The 25,404-nt window shown below is 38.6% G+C and overlaps 1 protein-coding gene and 1 long non-coding RNA gene across 6 annotated transcripts in view; one reads left to right on the forward strand and one right to left on the reverse strand.

Moving 5' to 3' along the window:
* The window catches only part of LOC105486943 (SRY-box transcription factor 6), an 806,217-nt gene that overhangs the window by 37,116 nt on the left and 743,697 nt on the right, over positions 1-25,404 (forward strand). The window lies entirely within an intron of this gene.
* Positions 1-25,404, reverse strand: part of LOC139357502 (uncharacterized) — a 125,895-nt gene that overhangs the window by 34,559 nt on the left and 65,932 nt on the right. Inside the window, exon 2 of the long non-coding RNA XR_011610796.1 lies at positions 3,067-3,202. This is a non-coding gene — a long non-coding RNA (uncharacterized lncRNA). The remainder of the gene's footprint in view (positions 1-3,066; positions 3,203-25,404) is intronic.

The following is a 25,404-nucleotide window of genomic DNA, read 5'->3' on the forward strand; positions in this document are numbered from 1 at the left end:
AGGTGTACTGGCTGTTATCAATGCTTTGTTCTTGTTTCCATCTGTCACAAATGCCTTTCCATGTGCTGTACCCTTTTCTTGGATACTTATTCCCTTTCCTCCCATTTTACCTATTAGTATTTGTATATGTTTCAGATTTTAATTCAAAATTTGCTTCCTTAGGGGAGCTTTTCCTGATTTCTCTGACCAGACCAAATCTTTTAAAAAGTAAGTTATTTTAGCCAAGAGTACCGTTTCTTTGTATCATGTATCATAGTAGTAATTTATACGTGCTATATTTCTGATTACTTACATTATTTGCATGTGTCTGATTATTAAACAAATGGCTTCCCACACTCTAGATCAAAAGCTCCATGAAGGAACTGAGCCTGTTTTTGCTCATCATTATAATTGTAGTGTCCACATGTTTTACACTCAGTGGGTACTTAATAAATATTTGTTGAAAGGACAAATGAAAATAAAAGATGAATAGCAGCCTCCAAAGGATTTGCATTCTGTATGACAAAGATAATATGTGCATGAATAAATAATACAAGAGCAATTATAGGACAGCAATTATAGCAGTTAAAGCAGGATCTAACAATTTCCAAGAATGTTCTGTGATGTAAGTATTTGTGTGTATCTTATTGTCAAGTCTCTTGCTTGCAGACACAAAATGTATCATACAACAATGTATCTAACACAGTATCTAGTATAGTGTAACTTGTACATAATGGGCATTCATTAAATATTTAATGCATATAGACAAATTATAAACTGTATATTAGACTTCAAAATGAATATAAATAGGAATCATCAGAGCAGAATCACTTGTTTAAAAACACAGCCTCCACTCCAGAGATAGCAATTTCAGTAGAACTTGAATAGAGCAAGCCTGAAAATTTGCATTCTAAGTAAGCACCCCAAGTAATTCTGACACAAATGATGTCGAGAAATATGACCATAAGTTTCTTGGTGGCAGCATGATGTTCTGGTTAAACATAGGGTTGGGAGTCAGGGATTCTTGGGTTTGAATCTTTGTTCCCTGCTAATTAGCTATTATTTAAACCTCTAGCTGAGTTTTTTTGGCTATAAAGTGGGCTATAGTAATATCCAATTCCTGAGACTATTGTGGAGACAAAAAATAAATGAGAAAATATATGCCAAACATTTACTATAATGCCTGTTATATAAATCTTCAGTAAATGGCAGAATTAGTTTTTGATTGTCAGCATTTAACCCAGTGCATAGAACATACAGGCATACCTCATTTTCTTGTGCTTTGCAGATATTGCATCTTTTGCAAATTGAAGGTTTATGGCAACCCAGTATCCAGCAAGTCTGTCAGTGCCATTTTTCCAACAATATATTCTCACTTCATATCTGTGTCACATTTAGATAATTCTTGCAAAATTTCAACCTTTTTCATTATTATTATATCTGTTACAGTGATCTGTGGTCAGGGGATTTTTGATGTTACTATTGTAATTATTTTGGAGTGCCACCAACCTCTCCTGTAAATGACGGTGAACCTAATTGATAAGAGTTGTGTGTTCTAACTGCTCTACCGGCCAGCCATTTGCCTGTCTCTCTCCCTCTCCTCAGGCCTCTCTATTCCCTGAAACACAGCAATATTGAAATTAGTCCAATTAATAAACCTACAGTCGCCTCTCAATATTCAAGTGAAAGGAAGACTTGTCTCTCACTTTCAATCAAAAGCTATAAGTGATTAAACTTAGGGAAGAAGGCATGTTGAAAGCTGAGATAGGCTGAAAGCTAGGCCTCTTACACCAGTTAGCCAAGTTGTGAATGCAAAGGGAAAGTTCTTGAAGGAAATTCAAAGTGCTATGCCAATCTGAACACAAGAATGATAGGAAACCAAAACAGCCTTATTGCTGATAAAGAGAAAGTTTTAGTGGTCCAGATGGAAGATCAGATCAGCCACAACATTCCCTTAAGTCAAAGCCTAATCCAGAGCAAGATTCCAACTCTCCCAGTTCTAGGAAGGCAGAGAGAGGTGAAGAAACTGCAGAAGAAAAGTTTGAAGCTAGGAGAGGTTGGTTCATGAGGTTTAAGGAAACTAGCTGTCTCTACAACATAAAAGTGCAAGTGCTGATGAAAAAACTGCAGCAAGTTACCCAGAAGATCTAGCTAAGATCATTGATTAAGGTGACTACACTAACTACAGATTTTCACTGTAGATGAAATAGCCTTATATTGGAAGAAGATGCCATTGAGGACTTTGATAGCTAGAGAGGAGAAGTTAATGCCTGGCTTCAACACTTTGAAGGACAGTCTGACTATCTTGTTAGTGGCTAATGTGGCTGGTGTCTTTAAGTTGAAGCCAATGCTCATTTACCTTTTTGGAAATCTTAGGGCCCTTAAAAATTATGCTAAATCTACTCTGCCTGTGCTCTATAAACGGAATGACAAAGCCTGGATGACAGCACATTAGTTTATAGCGTAGTTTACTGAATATTTATTTAAGCCCACTGTTGAGAACTACGGCTCAGAAAAAAATTCCTTTCAAGATAGTGCTTATTGACAATGCACCTGGTTATCCAAGAGCTCTGATGGAGATGTTCATGGAGATTAATGTTTTCATGCCTGCTAACACAACATACATTCTGTAGCCCATGGACCAAGGAGTAATTTCAACTTTCAAGTCAGTATTTCAGAAATACATTTCATAAAGCTATAGCTGCCATACATAGTGATCCTTTAATGGATGTGAGCAAAGTAAATAGAATATATATATATATATATATATATTTTTTTTTTATGGAGGCTCACTCTCGCCCAGGCTGGAGTGCAGTGAAGCGATCTTGGTTCACTGCAACATCTGCTTCCTAGGTTCAAGCGGTTCTCCTGCCTCAGCCTCCTGAGTAGCTGGGACTACAGGCACATGCCACCATGCCTAATTAATTTTTGTATTTTTAGTAGAGACGGGGTTTCGCCATGCTGGCCAGGCTGGTCTGAAACTCCCGATCTCAGGTGATCCACCCACCTCAGCCTCCCCAAGTGCTGGGATTACAGGCATGAGTCACTGCACCTGGCCCAACAAAAAACCTTTTAGGAAGGACTCACCATTTTAGATGTCATTAAGAACATTTTGATTCATGGGAGGAGATCAAAATATCAACATTAACAGGAGCTTGAAAGAAGTTGATTCCAACCCTCATGGATGACTTTGAGGGGCTCAAGACTTCAATGGAGGAAGTAACTGCAGATGTGGAAGCAACAAGAGAAGTAGAATTAGAAGTAGAATCAGAAATGGAGCCTGAAAATGTGACTGAATTGTTACGATCTCACAATACACCTTGAACCAGTGAGGAATTGCATTTTATGGATGAGCAAAGAAAGTGGTTTCTTAAGATAGAATCTACAGCTGATGAAGATGCTGTGAACACTGTTGAAATGACAACGAAGGATTTAGGATATTTCATAAACTTAGTAAAGCAGCAGCAGGGTTTGAAAGCATTGACTCCAACTTTGAAAGAAGTTCTTCTGGGGGTAAAATGCTATCAAATAGCATCACTTGCTACAAAGAAATCTTTCATGAAAGGAGAGTCAATCAATGTGGCAAACTTCACTGTTGTCTTATTTTAAGAAATTTCCACAGCCACCTCAGCCTTCAGCAAGTATCACCCTGATCAGTCAGCAGCCATCAACATCAAGGCAAGAACCTCTGCTAGCAAAAAGATTATGTCTCACTGAAGGCTCAGATAATTATTTGCATTTTTCAGCAATAAAGTATTTTAAATTAAGGTACATATATTGTTTTTAAGACATAATGCTATCACACTTAATAGACTACCATATAATACAAACAAAACTTTTATATGCATTCAGAAACAAAAAGCAAAAAAAAATTCATGTGACTCACTTTTTTTGGTGACATTCGCTTATTGCAATGATCTGGAACTGAACTTGAAATATCTCTGAAGGTATGCCTAAAATTGATGTTCAGTGAGTGTTTGATAAATGAATATAGTTATAAGATTTTGGTATTTATAGCTAGAAGATAATTTGAAATTATGTAATCCAGTGTCTTTATTTTACATATCAGGAAATTCAAGCTCAGAGAGGCTAGATGACACATTCAAGGTTATATATCTAACGACTTAATTAGCAGAAGAACTGAGACTGGAACTTAAGGGTGAAAAGGAAAATCCTGTCGTTACCATTTGTTGAACTGTTTGTGGTTAGAGTTACATTTAGATTTTAAATAGGTAGACTGAGATAAATTTCTGTTTATAATCAATAACGCCTTTCAAAATGTTCATTTCTTAAACATTAAAACAACAAATAGGAAACTATTAAGTAAAATAAAACTAAATGACTTTGTAGTTGTTGGATTCTGTTTGTTTGTTTATTTATTTATTTGTTGGGATGAAGTCTCACTCACTCTGTCACCCAGGCTAGAGTGCAGTGGCATGTTCTTGGCTCACTCACTGCAACCTCTGCTTCCCAGGTTCAAGCAATTCTCCTGCCTCAGCCTCTCAAGTAGCTGGCTAATTTTTGCTTTTTTTTTTTTTTTTTATTGGTAGAGATGGGGTCTCACCATGTTGGCCAGGCTGGTCTCAAATTCCTGACCCCAAGCGATCTGCCTGCCTAGGTCTCCCAAAGAATGGAGTAGAGGCCTGAGCCACCATGCCTGGCCAGATTCTGTTTATTTCTAAATATCACAACAAAGACCGCAATGTTTCCTGAATAGAATTAAGGTATCATATGTGTTCTTAGAAAGTAGAAACACAAACTCCTTGAAGGGGCTAAATTGGTTTCTTGCCATCAGGCAATAATGGTGGTCTGATATTTCCTGTGTTTCTGTGAATCTGTTACTTATCCCACAGGTAGATTAAAATGAAATTAAAATGCATAGTGTTTTATTTTGGGTTTGAAAATACTGTTTTTGGATTTCATTTACTCCACTCATTTTTCTGTATTTTATTCTGCTACATTATGCTTACATTTTAGTTTCGATTAACTTCTCTATTAGGCTTCTTAGATTACTAGGTCTTAAGATTTAATGAAAAATTTGCTTATTTTGTGTTGGATAAAATTTTATTTTTCATTTCTAGATTTGCTAAGTATAAAATGCAGAATTCACCTTTGTGCAATCTATCTAAGTACAGCAGTGTATGGGAGCTATGGAAATAATATCTATTGATGAAAGTCTTCTTTTTATTCCTGATGCAATCCTCAGAGATCTTTTTCCTTTGGTGAATTACCTATAGAGAACTGACTTCTTTCTGGGCAACTACAGTCATCCCTTGGTATCCGTGGGAGATTGATTCCAATACCTCCTGTGGATACCAAAATCCACATATGCTCAAGCCCCTTTTATAAAATGGTGTAGTATTTGCATATAACCTATGCACATCCTCCCATGAATTTAACATTGTCTCTAAATTACTTATAATGCGTAATACAATGTAAATGCTATGTATATAGTTGTTACACTGTTTGTTTAGGGAATAATGAGAAGGAAAAAAGTCTGTACTTGTTCAGTACAGATACAACCATTCTTTTTTTTTCCCAAATATTTTTGATCTTTTGTTGGTTGAGTGCACGGATGCAGAACCTCTGGATGTAGAGGACTGTGTGTTATTTTAGAGTGGTAGATGAACTTTGGTAGGTGCTGTATTTGGTATGTTTGTCCATCCATTTTCCCTACTACTTGCCAGTTACATAAGACAGCATGAGTAATAAGACTTCTGACATTTTAAATGCAGAAATATTACATAAATACTATTATGTAAATATTTAAAAGTTTCTTGTAAATAGTACCTCTGTACTTTTCTGAGGTTAGGAATTACCCTTTATTTATTTATTTATTTATTTATTTATTTATTTATTTATTTATTTTTATAGAGACAGGGTCTTACTCTGTTACCCAGGCTAGAGTGCAGAGGCACTGTCATAGCTCACTGTAGCCTCAAATTCCTGGGCTCAAGCGATCCTCCTGTCTTAGCCTCCTGAATAGCTGGGACTACAGGTATGCACTATCACACCCGGCTAATTTGATTTTGTAGTGGCACAGTCTCTCTGTGTTGCCTAGGCTTGTCCTGAATTCCTGGCCTCAAGTCATCCTTCTGTCATGGCCTCCCAAATTGTTGGGACTACAAATGTGAGCTACCATGCTTGGCTCTGGAAATACCTTACTTTTAAAGGATTGGCATGCATTTTATTTCTCCTACAGTACAAAAATCATGGCCTCAAATATTAAAACCTTGTTTCTTAAGTTTGACAATACTGATTAGAAAGAGACTGTTAGGGATAGATTAATGGTTTTCATAGGCAGGACTCATCTGCTGTGTTAGGTAGAAGTCATAAATATATTCGTGTTGAAAACAAGTTAGATACTTGGTTTGGGAAGAAATGAAGAGTAATGCTTAGCTAGGAGAATTAATTATTTCTCTAGCATAGAATGTTACATGAATTTATTTTTTAGGACCTCAAAAGTATCTTAAAATAAATATTGAAATTGATGCCATGAACTGAATCATACTTGAGTTGGAGGAAAAATGACAGGTATCTGTGAGTGAATTATTAGTGTTTTCCTCATTATAGGTAGATAATATTTCTGCTGTACTATCACAATATGGACTTTGAAAGTTTTTGACTCCTTAATGATGAGGAGGTTTACAAATACACTTATATTTGTTCATATGATTTAATATTGGGAACCATGACATTTACATCTAGGAGTATAATTTTAGAATAAAATTAACTTTTATTACGTTGAAAATTGTGACAAAGAATATATAGTTTACTCTGGTCGTAAGGAACTATTTAAATATAAAAAAAGATGGGATTACATAGATTACACGAAAAGTTAAAGCTTCTATACATTAAAAATTCCTAAAATTAAAAGATAAATTTCAAATTGGGATAAAATATTTACAACTGATATGATAGAGAATTAGGATCCTCATTTAAAAAATAATATTAATGGAAAAACTGGATAGGAAACATCACTAGAAGAATCACACACACAAATATTATATATAGTAAACATGAAAATTAGTCAAATAATTACAATAAAATAAAAGGTAAATCAAATCACTATCAAAGATAAATAATACTGGAAATACTATTTGTTGAGTCTCAATTTTTTAGTGACAATAATGCTGTTCAGAGTATGGTAAGATGGAGATACTTCCAGAACTACTAATGGGACTGGGAATTGGCACAACATTTATGGAAAGCAGTTTATTCTTATTATTTACAATTTGACCTAGTTCAACCTCACTTCTAGGAATAGGGCTTAAAATAGCAACCAGAAATAACAAAAGATTTGTGTACAAGTATACCCATCACATCATTAATGGAAATGGAAAATGAAAAGTGGAAAATGCTCTAAATGCCCAATAGTAAGAGAATAATTATGAGAATGAATCATATGAAAGTGCCAGTATTTGACTGTTACTAACTTTTAAAACATCAATTTCATAATATTGTGGCTTATGATATGATGGAATTTTATGCAGATATAAAATAGTGTTAATAAACAGTCTCTAATCAAATGAAAAATGCTCACTATATCCTATGAAAGTAGGACACAAAACTTTATAAATAGAACAATACTGATTTTATAGAAGAAAAAGCAATGTGTGTGTATGTATATGTCTATATGTAAAGATATGAAAAATATATTATTCACCAAAACACCTTTTGAGGAGAACCCTTATTTATTTGGAGAAAATCCTTAATAAACTGCTTGGAGTGATTTTTCAGACTTCAGGCTGGATATTCAAGTTCAAAAGTTGGTAAACTGTCTTCTAAATAGAGAGTTTTTTGTTTAGTGTGTATGTAAGTTTGGATATGGGACCTAGAAAAGACCTCTACAGGGAAAGATAAATGAAAGCAAAGGCAGAAAGGAAGAGCTTCTTAGGAGGTTGGGGCAGGCTGCATTGAGGAGCGGTTTGGGAGAATAAAAATGTCTAAGGGGGATTCTAAATTTGTTAGCTGTGGAGAAAGCTCACTAAAAAATTCAATGGGCCAGGTGCAGTGGTTCACACCTGTAATCCCAGTACTTTGGAAGGCCGAGGCGAGTGGATCACCAGCATGGTGGTGCATTCCTATAGTCCCAGCTACTGGGGGCTGAGGCGGAAGAATCTCTTGAACTGGGAGACAGAGGTTGCAGTGAGTTGAGATCACGCCACTGCACTTTAGCCTGGGCGACAGAGCAAGACTGTCTCAGAAAGTGCACGCGCGCGCACACACACACATACACACACAAATCAAAACTTCAGTGAAGTCTAACTGATTACTACTAAAGCTTTTTTCTTTTTCTTTTAAAGAGAGACAGACAATCTGAACAGGGAGGTAAGTGGAGAGGTATTTTCTAGGACTTCAGAGCCAGCTAATGAGGGAGTAGATGCATCTGGTTTACAAATACATAGAAAAACCAGAGAGATGTAATCTTTATCTTGAGTGATGGTGTTTTGCTTTGTTTTTCCCTTCCTTTTTTTTTGAGTCAGGGTTTTACTCTTATTGCCTAGACTGGAATACAGTGGTGCGATCTTGGTTCACTGCAACCTCTATCTCCTGGGCTCAAGTGATTCTCCTGCCTCAGCCTCCCGAATAGCTGGGACTACAGGCACGTGCCACTGCATCTGGCTAATTTTTGTATTTTTTGTAGAGATGGGGTTTTGCCATGTTTCCCAGGCTGGTCTTGAACTCCCAAGCCCAAGTGATCCACCTGCCTCGGCCTCCCAAAGTGCTGGGATTACAGGCCTGAGTCACTACGCCCAGCCAGTTTTTTCCTGCTTTACACTTCTGTTTTATTCTTTAAATGTATTACTTTTGTAACCATGAAGTTAGATAAAAGTCTCAGAAGAAAAAAATCTTTCTCTTTGATGCTTTGATTTGGTTGCCTCTTTCCACTATAAGTGAATTCTCGTTAATGGAAACATCATTCTAATATTCCTTAATTTGATTGTCTTTGTAAATGGTTTAAAATAAACATGACAGTGTCCCCAGTTTCCTCCTTGCCTTCTACTTTTGCCGCTTTTTCTTTATTTTAGCTAGCTTCCTCTGGTGCCTTATGAACTTTAATTATCTAATACATTAAGTAACTTGCAGAAACAATTCTCAGACAATACTGTTCTGATGGTTATCAGGATTGTGCCAACTAACCCCAAGGAGGGGCATGAAAACAGGAATGATCCTCAATTCTGAGTTTCAGTTAAAGTAAAAAAGAAACGAAGGACAAAAAAAAAAAACTGCTGCCTAAGTCAAAACTGCAAGAACTCATAGTTTCCCCTGTCCTGTAGACATTCTGATCCTGCTTCCACTGGGGAGTTACCTAATCTTCAGATGCTTCCTAATGCACATTATCTGAATAAAGCCTTTGACCTCTATTTGAATCACTTATAGATTTTTTGACTTTGTAAAAGTAATTCCTTACTAAAGCCTAACAATAATCAAGGTGTTATTATATGTCATTTATGGTGGCAGGTACTTGACATACAACAACCAATTTAATACTCGCAGCCCACAAATTATTATTCCCACTTTACAAATGATGTAATAGAGTTTAAGTAACTTGTCCCAGGTAACCCAACTTGGAAATGGTCAGCAATGCCAATTCTTTGACACTCCAAAGACAGAATGTTTCCCTGCATCGCATGAAAAGCCAAGGAATTAGGTAATGTAATGAGATTTTTAAAAAAGTATAATTTTCAAAACGTGTAGTGGAGTACTATTTTGAAATGTTATAGAAAGTTTCCCTTTTTGACAATTCTGTTTTACCTTGCTTGTATCCCTTATACTATTAAAACTGGATTCGGAGACAGATTTTTTTTGCTTCAGCAAAGGGGAAACAGAAAAGAACTAAGCAAGTATAAAGAGTCAACATCTTGGCTTTGAATTCTAAAATTGGCTCTATAAAACTGATGAGGCCGGGCGCGGTGGCTCAAGCCTGTGGTCCCAGCACTTTGGGAGGCCGAGACGGGCGGATCACGAGGTCAGGAGATCGAGACCATCCTGGCTAATATGGTGAAACCCCGTCTCTACTAAAAATACAAAAAACTAGCCGGGCGAGGTGGTGGGCGCCTGTGGTCCCAGCTGCTCGGGAGGCTGAGGCAGGAGAATGGCGTGGGCCCGGGAGGCGGAGCTTGCAGTGAGCTGAGATCCGGCCACTGCAGGCCAGCCTGGGCAACAGAGCGAGACTCCGTCTCAAAAAAAAAAAAAAAAAAAAAAAAAAACTGATGAAAGAGATAATCTGGAGAGAGAACAGAATTTTAAGCTTTATGGGCTAAGATCCCTGGTGATTCAGATCCTTTAGTTTATGTCATAAGCCACAGAGAGAGGAATGATGTATCTCTTAGCACACTCAGAGAAGATAAAAACACTTCACGGATGGAAAAAACCATGGGACAAGGCAGGGTGCAGTGGCTCACGCTTTGGCTCAGGCCAAGGTGGGCAGATCACTTGAGGTCAGGAGTTTGAGAACAACCTGGCCAACATGGCAAAAACCCACCTATACTAAAAATATAAAAGTTGGCTGGGTGGTGGCGCACGTTTGTAATCCCAGCTACTCGGGAGGCTGGGGCATGAGAATTGCTTGAACCCAAGAGGCAGAGGTTGCAGTGAGCTGAGATTGCACTGCTGCACTTTAGCCTGGGTGACAGAGTGAGACTCTTTCAAAAAAACAAACAAAGAAACAAACAAAAAAACAAACAAAAAAACAAACAAAAAAACAGAAAAAACAACCAACAACCATGGGACATTTACAAAAATTGATGATAACATTGGTGACAAAATCTTAAATTTCAGAGATGCACAGTCTCTGATAAAACTCATTAAATGTAGAAATAAACAAATGATGACCTCTCTAAAATTTTAATGATTTAGAAAGTAAGCAATCTTCTTAATTGGAAAACAAAACAAATAAATATAAATTATCTAGAAAGTAATTAAAAGAAAAGCATTCTATACCAAAACCTATTGAACTCAGTTAAGGCTATTTACATAGTAAACTTTTTAAATATTTAAATTTAGGTGGACATTTATTTATTTATTCAGTGAATGCCAAGCATGCTGCTAGGACTACTAAAATCAAGACATTAGTGTCTGGTTCTTTTGCTTTCAGCCAAGATGGACTAGTAGACATAGGGTCTACCTTCTTGCCTAAATATATGGAGGAAAAAATCAAATAAACAAAACAGTGGTTTTCAAGCCATTGGGCATCAGGCAATAATAGTGATCCTTGAAATTCTGGAAATAAATAAGATGAGCCCTACAGTTGCTCCAGCTTACAACCTTGAGAGGGTTTTCAGGCTATGGCACAAGGAAGAGGGACCCAGAGTTGAAGACATTACATTTGGAGTCCAGGGAGGTCAGTGTGGCTAGAGCTTCAGATCGGAGTGTCAGGAAAGAGCTAATTTAAAGTACTTTAAAATTCTTTCTAGACAACTCCAGAGATCTGCAGAGGGTACCCCATGAGTCTTCAGTTGTGTAGTGATCCTTGCAGGTGTGTGAGGAAACTCTTCTCATCCGGGGAAAGAATAGCCATAAAGGATTAGAAGAAATAATAATCAATGACTAAACAGGTTTAGTTTCCATTTTTACCAGCTAGAGTAGAAAAATCTCATAATTAATAAGGGCATAAGGTAGAAAACTCATGAGGGGTTGGCCTCAGTAAGGAGGCAAAATTAGACTATATATTGCTAGACTAGATACTGTTCTAGTTCTGTGTAATAGAGCTTAAAAGCAAGACCCAAAAGGATCAAACTGTTTTCAAGTAACTTAACTTTTTCTTAGAACACAGTTCAAGCATATTCATAGGAATACAAAAACATCCAACACCCATCAAGGTAAAATTTACAATGTCTGGCATTTAATAACAATTTAACGGCAATCCAAAACAGCAGGAAAATACAACCTAATAGGAAGAAAACAATCAATCAGTTGAAACTTACCCAAAAATGACATTAAAAAGTATTAATAGTTATTATGATGGTATTGTATATGTTCATAAAGCTAGAGGAAAGACTATACAAAGAAATGGAAGATATAAAAAAATATACAAATCAAACCATTAGAGGTGAAAACTACAATGAGATTTCAAAAAGTCCACTGGATGGGATGAACAGTATATTAGGTATTACAGAAGAAGAGATTAAATATCTTGATAATGCAACAGTAGAAACTCAACGAAATGAAACACACAGCGAAGAATGACCAGAAACAATGAACAGAGAATCAGTGAGCTGTTGGACTAATTCAGTTAGCCTAGCATATGTGTAATAGGAATCTCTGAAAGGGAGGAGTAGGGAAAGAAAAATATTTGAGTAAATAATGGCCAATACTTTTTCAGATTTGTTAAAAATCATAAGCTCCAAGCATAAGAAGCTCATTATAATAAAAATTTATTAACGCCAACCCAGGCAGAATGACTTATCAGAGTGGCTGTAATCCCAACACTTTGGGAGACTGTGGTGGGTGGATTGCTTGAGCCCAGGAGTTCGAGACCAGCCTAGGCAACATAGTGAGACCTCATCTCTACAAAAAATAAACAAAATTAGCCAGGCATGGTGGTGTGCACCTGTGTTCCCAGCTACTCGGGAGGCTGAGGTGGGAGCATTGTTTGAGTTTGGGAGTTCGAGGCTGCAATGAGCCAAGATCATGCCACTTGCACTCCAGCCTGGATGACAGAGTGAGACCCTGTATCAAAAAAAGTATTAAAGCCAGTGATAAAGGGGAAAACTTAAATAATGAGGAAAAGAGCCATTATTTATAGAGAAACAAAGATAAAAATAATAATTTCACATTGGAAGTAATGCAAATGAAAAGATAGTGGCACAATAACTTTAAAGCACTGTAGGGGCTGGGTGTGGTAGCTCATGCCTGTTATACCAGCACTTTAGGAGGCTGAGGTGGGAGGATCACTTGAGGACAGGAGTTTGAGACAATCTTGGGCAACAAAGCAAGAACTGGACTCTAAAAAAGTATAAATAAATAAAGCAGGGTGGGAATACAACTGTCAACCTATAAATCTATTGCCAGCAAAAATATTCTTCGAAAATCAAGGTAAGATAAAGGCGTTTTTATGCACATAAAAGCTAAAGATTCAGGCTGGGCTTGGTGGCACACACCTGCAGTCCCAGCACTTTGGGAGCCTGAGGTGGGTGGATCACCTGAGGTCAGGAGTTTGAGAACAGCCTGGCCAACATGGTGAAACCCTGTCTCTACTACAGATGCAAAAATTAGTTAGGTAGGTGTTTGGTCATGGGGGCAGATCCTCGATAGTTTGATGCCATCCTCATGGTAGTGAATGAGTTCTCATAGATCTGGTTGTTTAAAGTGTGTGGCACTTCATTCCGCCCACTCTCTCTCTTGCTCCTGTTCTCACCATGTGAGATGCCTGCTCTTGCTTCACCTTCTGCCATGAGTAAAAGCTCCCTGAGGCCTCCCTAGAAGCTGAGCAGATGCTAGCACCATTTTTCCTGTACAGCCTGCAGAAATGTGAGCCAAGTAAACCTCTTTTCTTAATAAATTACTCAGTTTCAAGTATTTCTTTTTTTGTTTTTTTGACACAGAGTCTTGTTTTGTTGCCCAGGCTGGAGTGCAGTAGCATGATCTTGGCTCACTGCAACCTCTCCCTCCCAGGTTCAAGTGATTCTTGTGCCTCAGCCTCCCAAGTAGCTGGGATTACAGGCATGTGCCACCACACCTGGCTGATTTTTTGGGGGGACAGAGTTTCACTCTGTCACCCAGGCGGGAGTGCACTGGTGCAATCTTGACTCACTGCAACCTCTGCCTTCTGGGTTCAAGCGATTCTCCTGCCTCAGCCTCCCAAGTAGTTGAGATTACAGGTGCCTGCCACCAATTCTCAGATATTTCTTTATAGCAATGCAATAATAGCCTAACACAGAAAATTGATACTGAGGAGTGAGACTTTGCTATAAAGCTACCTGAAAATGTGGAAGAAACTCTGGAATTTGGTAATGAGCAGAGATTGGAAGAGTTTTGAGGGACAGAAGACAGGAAAATGAGGGAAAGTTTATAACTTCTTAGAGACCAGTAAATTGTTGTGACCAAAATGCTGATAATGATATGGACAGTGAAGGCCAGGCTGCTGAGGTCTCAGATTGAAATGAGGAACTTGTTAGGAACTGGAGCAAAGTTCACTCTTGATATACCTTATCAAAGAACTTTGCTGTATTGTGTATTGTGTCCATGCCCTAGAGATCTGTGGAAGTTTGAGCTTGAGAGTAATGACATAGGGGTATCTGGCAGAAGAAATTTCTAAGCAGCAGTATGTTCAAGATGTGGCCTACTTTCAGATACAGGAGCAAAGAAATGACTTAAAGGTGGAATTTATATTTAAAAGGGAAGCCAAGCGTAAAGATTTGGAATATTTGCAGCCTAGCCATGTCACAAAGAGAGAAAAAGTTTTTTTGGGAAGAGGGATTTAACCATTTGCTAGAGATATTTGCATAACTAAAAGGGAACTATGTGCTAATAGCCAAGACAACTGGGAAAACGCCTTGCATTTCAGAGACCTTTGTGGCAACCCCTTCCATCACAGACCCAGAGGTCTAGAAGGCAAGAATGGTTTTATGTGCCAGGCACATGACCCCACTGCCCTGTGCAGCCTTGGGACACAACCTTCCACATCTTGGCTGCTGCAGCTCTAGCTGGGCCCCAAAGGGGCCCAGATGCAGCTCGACCTGCCACTTTGGAGAATGCCAGCTGTAGGTCTTGGTGGTTTTCACATGGTGTTAAGCTTGCCAGCACACAGAGTGCAAGAGCGAAGGCTTGGCAGCCTCCACCAATATTTCAGAGAATGTATGAGAAAGCCTAGGTGCCCAGGCAGAAACCTACTGCAGGGTACAACAGTACAGAGGAGAAATGTGGGGTTGGAATCCCAACACAGAGTCCCTACTGGGGCATTGCCTAGCGGAGTTGTGAGAAGGAGGCCACTATTCTACAGACCCAAGAATGACAGATCCACTGACAGCTTGCACCTTTTTCCCAGAAAAGCCATAGGCACTTAGCTCTAGTCCATGAGAGCAGCTGTGGGGGCTGCATCCTGCAAAGCCACAGGGGTGGAGCTGTCCAAGACCTTGGGAGCCCACCTCTTGCACTAGTGGGCCAGGGATGTGGGACATGGAGTCAGAGGAAATTATTTTGGAGTTTTAAGGTTTAATGAATGCTCTGCTGGTTTTTTCAAACTTTAATGGGGCCTGTAACCCATTTCTTTTGGCCAGTTTCTTCCTTTTGGAACAGAAATGTTTACTCTGTGCCAATACTCCCATTGTATCTTAGTAGTAAATAGCTTGTATTTTGGTTTACAGGCTCATCATTAGAAAGTACTTGCTTTGTCTTAGATGAGGCTTTGGATTTGGACTTGGGACTTGGAACTTTTGAATTAATGCTGGAGAGTTAACACTTTGGGGGACTGATGGGAAAAAAATACATGATTGTATTTTTTTTAATTAAAAAAATTTTTTTTTGCAGTGTGAGAAGAACATGAGCTTTGAGAGGCTAGGAATGCAATGATATAGTTTGAATATATGTCACCACCAAATCCCATGTTGAATTGTAATCCCCAAAGTTGAAGGTGGGGCCTGGTGGGATGTGTTTGGGTCATGGGGGCAGATCCCTCATGGCTTGGTGCTGTCCTCATGGTAGTGATTGAGTACTCATTAGATCTGGTTGTTTAAAAGTGTGTGGCAGCTTACCCACCTCTTGCCCCCATTCTCGCCATGTGAGATGTCTGGTACCGCTTCACCTGCCGTAAGTACAAGCTCTTGAGGCCTCCCCAGAAGATGAGCAGATGCTGGCACCATGATTTCTGTGCAGCCTGCAGAACTATGAGACAAGTGAACCGCTTTTCATTAGAAATTACACAGTTTCAGATATTTCTTTTCTTTTTTTTTTCCTGAAGAGAAAGGCCTTTCTTTTTATTTTATTTTATTTTATTTTTATTTTTAATTATACTTTAAGTTCTAGGGTACATGTGCATAACGTGCAGGTTTGTTACATATGTATACTTGTGCCATGTTGGTGTGCTGCACCCATCAACTCGTCATTTACATCAGGTATAACTCCCAATGCAATCCCTCCCCGCTCGCCCCTCCCCATGATAGGCCCCGGTGTGCGATGTTCCCCTTCCCAAGTCCAACTGATCTCATTGTTCAGTTCCCACCTATGAGTGAGAACATGCGGTGTTTGGTTTTCTGTTCTTGCATTAGTTTGCTGAGAATGATGGTTTCCAGCTGCATCCATGTCCCTACAAAGGACACAAACTCATCTTTTTTTATGGCTGCATAGTATTCCATGGTGTATATGTGCCACATTTTCTTAATCCAGTCTGTCACTGATGGACATTTGGGTTGATTCCAAGTCTTTGCTATTGTGAATAGTGCCGCAATAAACATATGTGTGCATGTGTCTTTATAGCAGCATGATTTATAATCCTTTGGGTATATACCCAGTAATGGGATGGCTGGGTCATATGGTACTTCTAGTTCTAGATCCTTGAGGAATCGCCATACTGTTTTCCATAATGGTTGAACTAGTTTACAATCCCACCAACAGTGTAAAAGCGTTCCTATTTCTCCACATCCTCTCTAGCACCTGTTGTTTCCTGACTTTTTAATGATTGCCATTCTAACTGATGTGAGATGGTATCTCATTGTGGTTTTGATTTGCATTTCTCTGATGGCCAGTGATGATGAGCATTTTTTCATGTGTCTGTTGGCTGTATGAATGTCCTCTTTTGAGAAATGTCTGTTCATATCCTTTGCCCACTTTTTGATGGGGTTGTTTGTTTTTTTCTTGTAAATTTGATTGAGTTCTTTGTAGGTTCTGGATATTAGCCCTTTGTCTGATGAGTAGATTGCAAAAATTTTCTCCCATTCTGTAGGTTGTCTGTTCACTCTGATGGTAGTTTCTTTTGCTGTACAGAAGCTCTTTAGTTTAATTAGATCCCATTGGTCAATTTTGGCTTTTGTTGCCATTGCTTTTGGTGTTTTAGACATGAAGCTCTTGCCCATGCCTATGTCCTGAATGGTATTACCTAGGTTTTCTTCTAAGGTTTTTATGGTATTAGGTCTAACATTTAAGTCTCTAATCCATCTTGAATTAATTTTCGTATAAGGAGTAAGGAAAGGATCCAGTTTCAGCTTTCTACTTATGGCTAGCCAATTTTCCCAGCACCATTTATTAAATAGGGCATCCTTTTCCCATTGCTTGTTTTTGTCAGGTTTGCCAAAGATCAGATGGTTGTAGATGTGTGGTGTTATTTCTGAGGCCTCTGTTCTGTTCTATTGGTCTGTATATCTGTTTTGGTACCACCAGCATGCTGTTTTGGTTACTGTAGTCCTGTAGTGTAGTTTGAAGTCAAGTAGCGTGATGCCTCCAGCATTGTCCTTTTTGCTTAGGATTGTCTTGAGTATGTGGGCTCTTTTTTGGTTCCAGATGAATGTTAAAATAGTTTTTTCCAATTCTGTGAAGAAAGTCAGTGGTAGCTTGTTGGGGATAGCATTGAATCTATAAATTATCTTGGGCAGTATGGCCATTTTCACGATATTGATTTTTCCTGTCCATGAGCATGGAATGTTCTTCCATTTGTTTATGTCCTATTTCATTTTGTTGAGCACTGGTTTGTAGTTCTCCTTGAAGAGGTCCTTCACATCCCTTGTAAGCTGGATTCCTAGGTATTTTATTCTCTTTGTAATAATTGTGAATGGGAATTCACTCATGGTTTGGCTCTCTGTTTGTCTGTTATTGGTGTATAGGAATGCTCGTGATTTTTGCACATTGATTTTATATCCTGAGACTTTTCTGAAGTTGCTTATCAGCTTAAGGAGATTTTGGGCTGAGACAATGGGGTTTTCTAAATATACAATCATGTCATCTGCAAACAGGGACAATTTGACTTCCTCTTTTCCTAATTGAATACGCTTTATTTCTTTCTCTTGCCTGAATGCCCTGGCCAGAACTTCCAACACTATGCTGAATAGGAGTGGTGAGAGAGGGCATCCTTGTTTTGTGCTGGGTTTCGAAGGGAATGCTTCCAGTTTTTGCTTCCAGTATGGTATTGGCTGTGGGTTTGTCATAAATAGCTCTTATTATTTTGAGATACGTTCCATCAGTACCTAGTTTATTGATAATTTTTAGCATGAAGGGCTGTTGAATTTTGTTGAAGTCTTCTTCTGCATCTATTGAGATAATCATGTGGTTTTTGTCATTGGTCTGTTTATGTGATGGATTATGTTTATTGATTTGCATATGTTGAATCAGCCTTGCATCCCAGGTATGAAGTCGACTTGATCGTGGTGAATAAGCTTTTTCATGTGCTGCTGGATTTGGTTTGCCAGTATTTATTTTTATTTACATATTTTTTGAGATAGAGTCTTGCTTGGTCGCCCAGGCTGGAGTGCAGTGGTGGAATCTTGGCTCACTGCAAGTTCTGCCTCCCGGGTTCATGCCATTCTCTTGCCAGTATTTTATTGAGGATATTCACACCAATGTTTATCAGGGATATTGGCCTAAAATTCTCTTTTTTGTTGTGTCTCTGCCAGGCTTTGTTATTGGCATGATGCTGACCTCATAAAATGAGTTAGGGAGGATTCCCTCTTTTTCTATTGATTGGAATAGTTTCTGAAGGAATGGTACCAGCTCCTCTTTGTACCTCAGGTAGAATTTGGCTGTGAATCTGACTGGTCTTGGACTTGTTTTGGTTGGTAGGCTATTAATTATTGCCTCAATTTCAGAACCTGTTATTGGTCTATTCAGAGATTCAACTTCTTCCTGGTTTAGTCTTGGGAAGGTGTATGTGTCCAGGAATTTATGCATTTCTTCTAGATTTTCTAGTTTATTTGCATAGAGGTGTTTATAGCATTCACTGCTGGTAGTTTGTATTTCTGTGGAATCAGTAGTGATATCCCCTTTATCATTTTTTATTGTGTCTATTTGATTCTTCTCTCTTTTCTTCTTTATTAGTCTTGCTAGTGGTCTATCTATTTTGTTGGTCTTTTAAAAAATCAGCTCCTGGATTCATTGATTTTTTGAAGGTGTTTTTTTGTGTCTCTATCTCCTTCAGTTCTGCTCTGGTCTTCGTTATTTCTTGCCTTCTGCTAGCTTTTGAATGTGTTTGCTCTTGCTTCTCTAGTTCTTTTAATTGTGATGTTAGGGTATCGATTTTAGATCTTTCCTGCTTTCTCTTGTGGGCATTTAGTACTATAAATTTCCCTCTACACACTGCTTTAAATGTGTCCCAGAGATTCTGGTATGTTGTATCTTTGTTCTCATTGGTTTCAAAGAACATCTTTACTTCTGTCTTCATTTTGTATTTACCCAGTAGTCATTCAGAAGCATGTTGTTCAGTTTCCATGTAATTGTGCAGTTTTGAGTGAGTTTCTTAATCCTGAGATCTAATTTTATTGCACTGTGGTCTGAGAGGCAGTTTGTTGTGATTACTGTTCTTTTATATTTGCTGAGGAGTGTTTTACTTCCAATTATGTGGTCAATTTTAGAATAAGTATGATGTGGTGCTAAGAAGAATGTATATTCTGTTGATTTGGGGTGGAGGGTTCTGTGGATGTCTTTTAGGTCTGCTTGGTCCAGAGCTGAGTTCAAGTCCTGGCTGTCCTTGTTTTCCTTCTGTCTTGTTAATCTGTCTAATATTGACAGTGGGGTGTTCAAGTCTCCCACTATTATTGTGTGGGAGTCTAAATCTCTTTTTAGGTCTCTATGGACTTGCTTTATGAATCTGCATACTCCTGTATTGGGTGCATATATATTTAGGATAGTTAGCTCTTCTTGTTGAATTGATCCCTTTACCATTCTGTAATGGCCTTCTTTGTCTCTTTTGATCTTTGTTGGTTTAAAGTCTGTTTTATCAGAGACTAGGATTGCAACCCCTGCTTTTTTTTGCTTTCCATTTGCTCGGTAGATCTTCCTCCATCCCTTTATTTTGAGCCTATGTGTGTCTCTGCACGTGAGATGGGTCTCCTGAATACAGCACACTGGCGGATCTTGACTCTTTATCCAATTTGCCAGTCTGTGTCTTTTAACTGGGGCATTTAGCTCATTTACATTTAAGGTTAATATTGCTATATGTGAATTTGATCCTGTCATTATGATGTTAGCTGGTTATTTTGCCCGTTAGTTGATGCAGTTCCTTCATAGTGTCTATAATCTTTACAATTTGGCGTCTTTTCATAGTGGCTGGGACTAGTTTTTCCTTTCCATGTTTAGTGCTTCCTTCAGGAGCTCTTGTAAGGCTGTCCCGGTGGTTACAAAATCTCTCTGCATTTGCTCGTCTGTAGAGGATTTTATTTCTCCTTCACTTATGAAGCTTAGTTTGGCTGGATATGAATTTCTGGGTGGAAAATTCTTTTCTTTTAGAATGTTGAATATTGGCCCCCACTCTCTTTTTGCTTGTAGGATTTCTGCAGAGAGATCTGCTGTTAGTTTGATGGGCTTCCCTTTGTGGGTATCCCAACCTTTCTCTCTGGCTGCCCTTAACATTTTTTCCTTCATTTCAACCATGGTGAATCTGAAAAAATTATGTGTCTTGGAGTTGCTCTTCTTGAGGAGTATCTTTGTGGTTTTCTCTGTATTTCCTGAATTTGAATGTTGGCCTGCCTTGCTAGGTTGGGGAAGTTCTCCTGGATGATATCCTGAAAAGTGTTTTCTAACTTGATTCCATTCTCCCCATCACTTTCAGTTACACCAATCAAACATAGATTTGGTCTTTTCACATAGTCCCATATTTCTTGGAGGGTTTGTTCATTTGTTTTCATTCTTTTTTTCCTCTAATTTTGTCTTCTCACTTTATTTCATTAATTTGATCTTCAATCACTGATATCCTTTCTTCCACTTGATCAAATTGAAATTGAAATTTGAATTTCGAAAAACAATTGAAACTTGTGCATGCATCATGAAGTTCTTGTGCTTTGGTTTTTCAGCTCCATCAGGTCATTTAAGGTCTTCTCTATACTGTTTGAGTTAGCCATTTGTCTAACCTTTTTTCAAGGTTTTTAGCTTCCTTGTGATGGGTTAGAACATGCTCCTTTAGCTCGGAGAAGTTTGTTATTACCAACCTTCTGAAGCCTACTTCTGTCAACTTGTCAAACTCATTTTCCATCCAGTTTTGTTCCCTTGCTGGTGAAGAGCTGCAGTCCTTTGGAAGAGAAGAGGCAGTCTGGTTTTTGGAATTTTCAGCTTTTCTGCTCTGGTTTCTCCCCATCTTTGTAGGTTTATCTACCTTTGGTCTTTGATGTTGGTGACCTACAGATGGGGTTTTGGTGTGGATGTCATTTTGTTGATGTTGGTGCTATTCCTTTCTGTTTGTTAATTTTCCTTCTAACAGTCAGGCCCATCAGCTGAAGGTCTGTTGGAATTTGCTGGAGGTCTACTCCAGACCCTGTTTGTCTGGGTATCACCAGCAGAGGCTGCGGAACAGCAAATATTGCTGCCTGATCCTTTCTCTGGAAGCTTCGTCCCAGAGGGGCACCCGCCTGTATGAGGTGTCTGTTGGCCCCTACTGGGAGATGTCTCCCAGTCAGGCTACACCAGGGTCAGGGACCCACTTGAAGAGGCACTCTGTCCATTCTCAGAGCTCGAATGCAATGCTGGGAGAAGCACTGCTCTCTTCAGAGCAGTCATACAGGGGCGTTTAAGTCTGAAGAGGCTGTCTGCCTTTTGTTCAGCTATGCCCTTCCCACAGAGGTGGAATCTAGAGAGGCAGTAGACCTTGCTGAGCTCTGGTGGTCTCTGCCCAGTTCGAGCTTACTGGCTGCTTTGTGAGCATAAAACTGCCTACTGAAGCCTCAGCAATGGCAGACGCCCCTCCCCCCACCAATCTGCAGCATTGCAGATCGGTCTCAGACTGCTGTGCTAGCAGTGAGCAAGGCTCTGTGGGCGTGGGGCCCACCAAGCCAGGCATAGGAGGGGATCTCGTGGTTTGCTGGTTGCTAAGACTGTGGGAAAAGCTCAGTATTTGGGCAGAAGTGTATTGTTCCTCCAGGTACAGTTTGTCGTCCTTCCTTTGGCTAGGAAAGGGAAATTCCCTGACCTCTTGCACTTCCTGGGTGAGGCAACGCCCTGCCCTGCTTCAGCTTGCCATCCGTGGGCTGTACCCACTGTCCAACCAGTCTCAATGAGATGAACCAGGTACCTCAGTTGGAAATGCAGAAATCACCCATCTTCTGTGTTGATCTTGCTGGGAGCTGCAGACTGGAGCTGCTCCTATTCAGCCATCTTGAAGCAGTACCAGTTTCAGATATTTCTTTATGGCAATGCAAGAATAGCCTAACACAATTTGAAAGCTAAATAACATTCTTCTAAATAAATAGATTTTAAAAAGAGATTAGAAGGTCAATTTAAATGGAAAGACAATGAAAACATATTAAAACTTGAGGAATGTTGTTCAATTAGTCCTTATAGGGAAGTTTATATGACTGAAAGCCTGTATTAGAGAACAAGAAAAGTCTCAAATCCATCATCTCAGCTACACATTAAGAAATAGAGAAAGACAAGCAAACTAAACCCAAACTAACCATATGGAAAGAAACAATAAAGATGAAAATGAATGTTAATGAAATAGAGAACACAAAAACAGTAAGAAAAAAATCAGTGAAATCAAAATTGGTTCTTTGAGATTGATAATGTTGCTAAACATCTAGTCAGAGTGATAAGGAAAAAAGATAAAAGAAACACATGAATATTCTACAGATACTGAAAGGATAATAGAAGAACTTTATGCCTATGGATTCAATAGCTTAGATGAAATTGAAATCAATTTCTTAAAAGACACACTACCAGAGCTTACTTAAGAATAAATGAATAACCGTAGTATCTATATATTCATTAATGCAATTGGTTTTGTAAGTCAAAATCCTCTCAAAGAAAATTCCAGTGCCAGATATCTTCACTGGCAAATTCTACCAAACATTTAAAGGAGAAATAATACTAATCAGACACAAACTCTTCCAGAAAATTTATGATGGGAATAGATGAGGCTAGAATTACTCTGACACCAAAACCATACAACAACATTAGGAGAAAGAAACTCAAACTCACAGATCAATACTCCTTACAAAAACAAATTTAAAATTTAGAAAAGTGTAACAAATTAAATCCAAATATATGGAAAGGATAATTCATCATGACCAAGTGGACTTTCCTCTGAGGAATGTAAAATCGTTTTAACATTATATAATCAGTTAATGCTGAGTAATACAAACAAAAATGGAGGAGTAGAGAAGTCCCAAAGTCTATCCCTCCAGAAAAACTGGCAAAAAATTTGAAGATCGAGATTTTTTTTTTTTTTTTTGAGACGGAGTCTCACGCTGTTGCCCAGGCTGGAGTGCAGTGGCGCGATCTCGGCTCACTGCAAGCTCCGCCTCCCAGGTTCCCGCCATTCTCCTGCCTCAGCCTCCTGAGTAGCTGGGACTACAGGCGCCCGCCACCATGCCCGGCTAATTTTTTGTATTTTTAGTAGAGACGGGGTTTCACTGTGGTCTCGATCTCCTGACCTTGTGATCCGCCCGCCTCGGCCTCCCAAAGTGCTGGGATTACAGGCTTGAGCCACCGCGCCCGGCCAAAGATCGAGATTTTTAAAACTTGAAACAATTCAAAAGCTTACAGCAACCAGGGAAATATTTAATAATAATTAAATAAAACCCTGAATCTCTGTAAAATAACTTTGTAACACTTTAACTTACTCGGGTTTTCCTCATTTCCCATCTTGGTGGTGGTTTTAAAGACAGCTCACATTCCAACTACAGGTACGTAGTACAAGTGGGAGCAGCATGGACCTTATTCCCAAAGAACTGTGGCTTTGACCTGTCTGGGGCTTCCATGAAGTATTACATAAAAGGCTTGCCATTAGTTTGTTTAACTCAGAGCTTTCTCACAGGTGAGATGGCTACCCTGGAGGTATAGTTTGTAAACATTTAAAAGCAAATGTTTTTATTGCTGCCACATGGGGAGAGGCATAATAGTTGGGGCAAGCAGTAGAGTAACCAAAAAGCTCAGGAGGAAAGGCTGGGGAAAGAGATATTTTTCCCCAAAATATCTCTTCAAAATATCTCTTTGAGATATTTCCCCAAAATATCTAAGCAGTAGAGTAACCAAAAAGCTCAGGAGGAAAGGCTGGGGAAAGAGATATAAGCTTTGAAAAGTACCTACATATTCCTGGTAATCTAGAAGGCCACTGCATGCCCAGGACTGAGTACATACTTAAAAAAAAAAAAAACCTGAGAAAGACCCCAAGTTTTCTTCTTGGAGTGACTTTTAGGCTCTGTGTAAGCAGGAATTGAGGACTAAGGAAGTTGTAAACTGTGTGTTGAAGGCATGCTCAACATATATGAAGCCCTTTTACAAAGACTGGGAGGTTTTTTGTTGTTGTTGTTGTTGCTGTTTGATTTGGGTTGATTCTAGGCATTTAAGGAAATCTCTGTCGAACTATTAGATGACCACAAAGTTCATGGGACAGAATTCAGTAGCTACATGTGACAAAGAATACAGACTTTACAAATTTGTTTAGAAAAGTCACTAAATAAACAAAACAACTACAACAAGAAGCAGCAAAAACCCCAGAGAAGGTGGAAGATTATGATTTCCAGAGATTTCACATTATAGTTGTCAAAGTATCTGATATTCAACAAGTATAAAGAAACGAGAACATATGGCTCATGGACAAAAGAAAAAGAAATTTATAGAAACTGTTCCTGAGGAAGCTCAGATATTGGACTCACTAGACAAAGATTTTATATCAAGTATTTTAAATATTCTCAAATAGCTAAAGGAAACAATTTGCAAATAAGGAAACCATGAGACTGATGTCTCACCAAATGGTGAATATCAACAAAGATGTAGAAATTATAAAAAGGAACCAAATAGAAATTATGGTGTTGAAAAGCATAATAACTGAAATGAGAAATTCACAAGAAGTGTTCAAATCAGATTTGAGCAGACAAAAGAAAGAACCCATGAAACTGAAAATAGGTCAATTGAGATTATGCTGAAGATCAGGAAAAAAAAAAAGAATGAATAAAAATGAGCAGAGCCTCAGAAACCTGTGGGACTGTTTTGCATATTTGGAGTCCCAGAAGAGAGGAGAGAAAGGGACAGAAAGAATGCTTAAGGAAATAATGGTTTAAAACTTTCGAAATTTGACAAAAGGCATAAAGCTATACATCAAAGAAGCTCAACAAACTCCATGTAAGATAAGTTAACAGAGAGCCACATGAAGATAAGTTATAATTAAACTATTAACAGCCAAAAATAATCTTAAAAATAGCAAGAGTGAAGTGACTTATGTATAGAGAGCCTCAATAAGTTAACAGCTAATTTTTCATCAGAAATCATGGAAGTCAGAGAGCAATGGGATGATGTCTTCAAAGTAATGAAATAATCCACAAAGAATTTTGTATCTGGCCAAACTGTCTT

The sequence above is a fragment of the Macaca nemestrina genome, chromosome 12 (genome assembly GCF_043159975.1).
Source record: "Macaca nemestrina isolate mMacNem1 chromosome 12, mMacNem.hap1, whole genome shotgun sequence".
Lineage (NCBI taxonomy): Eukaryota > Metazoa > Chordata > Mammalia > Primates > Cercopithecidae > Macaca > Macaca nemestrina.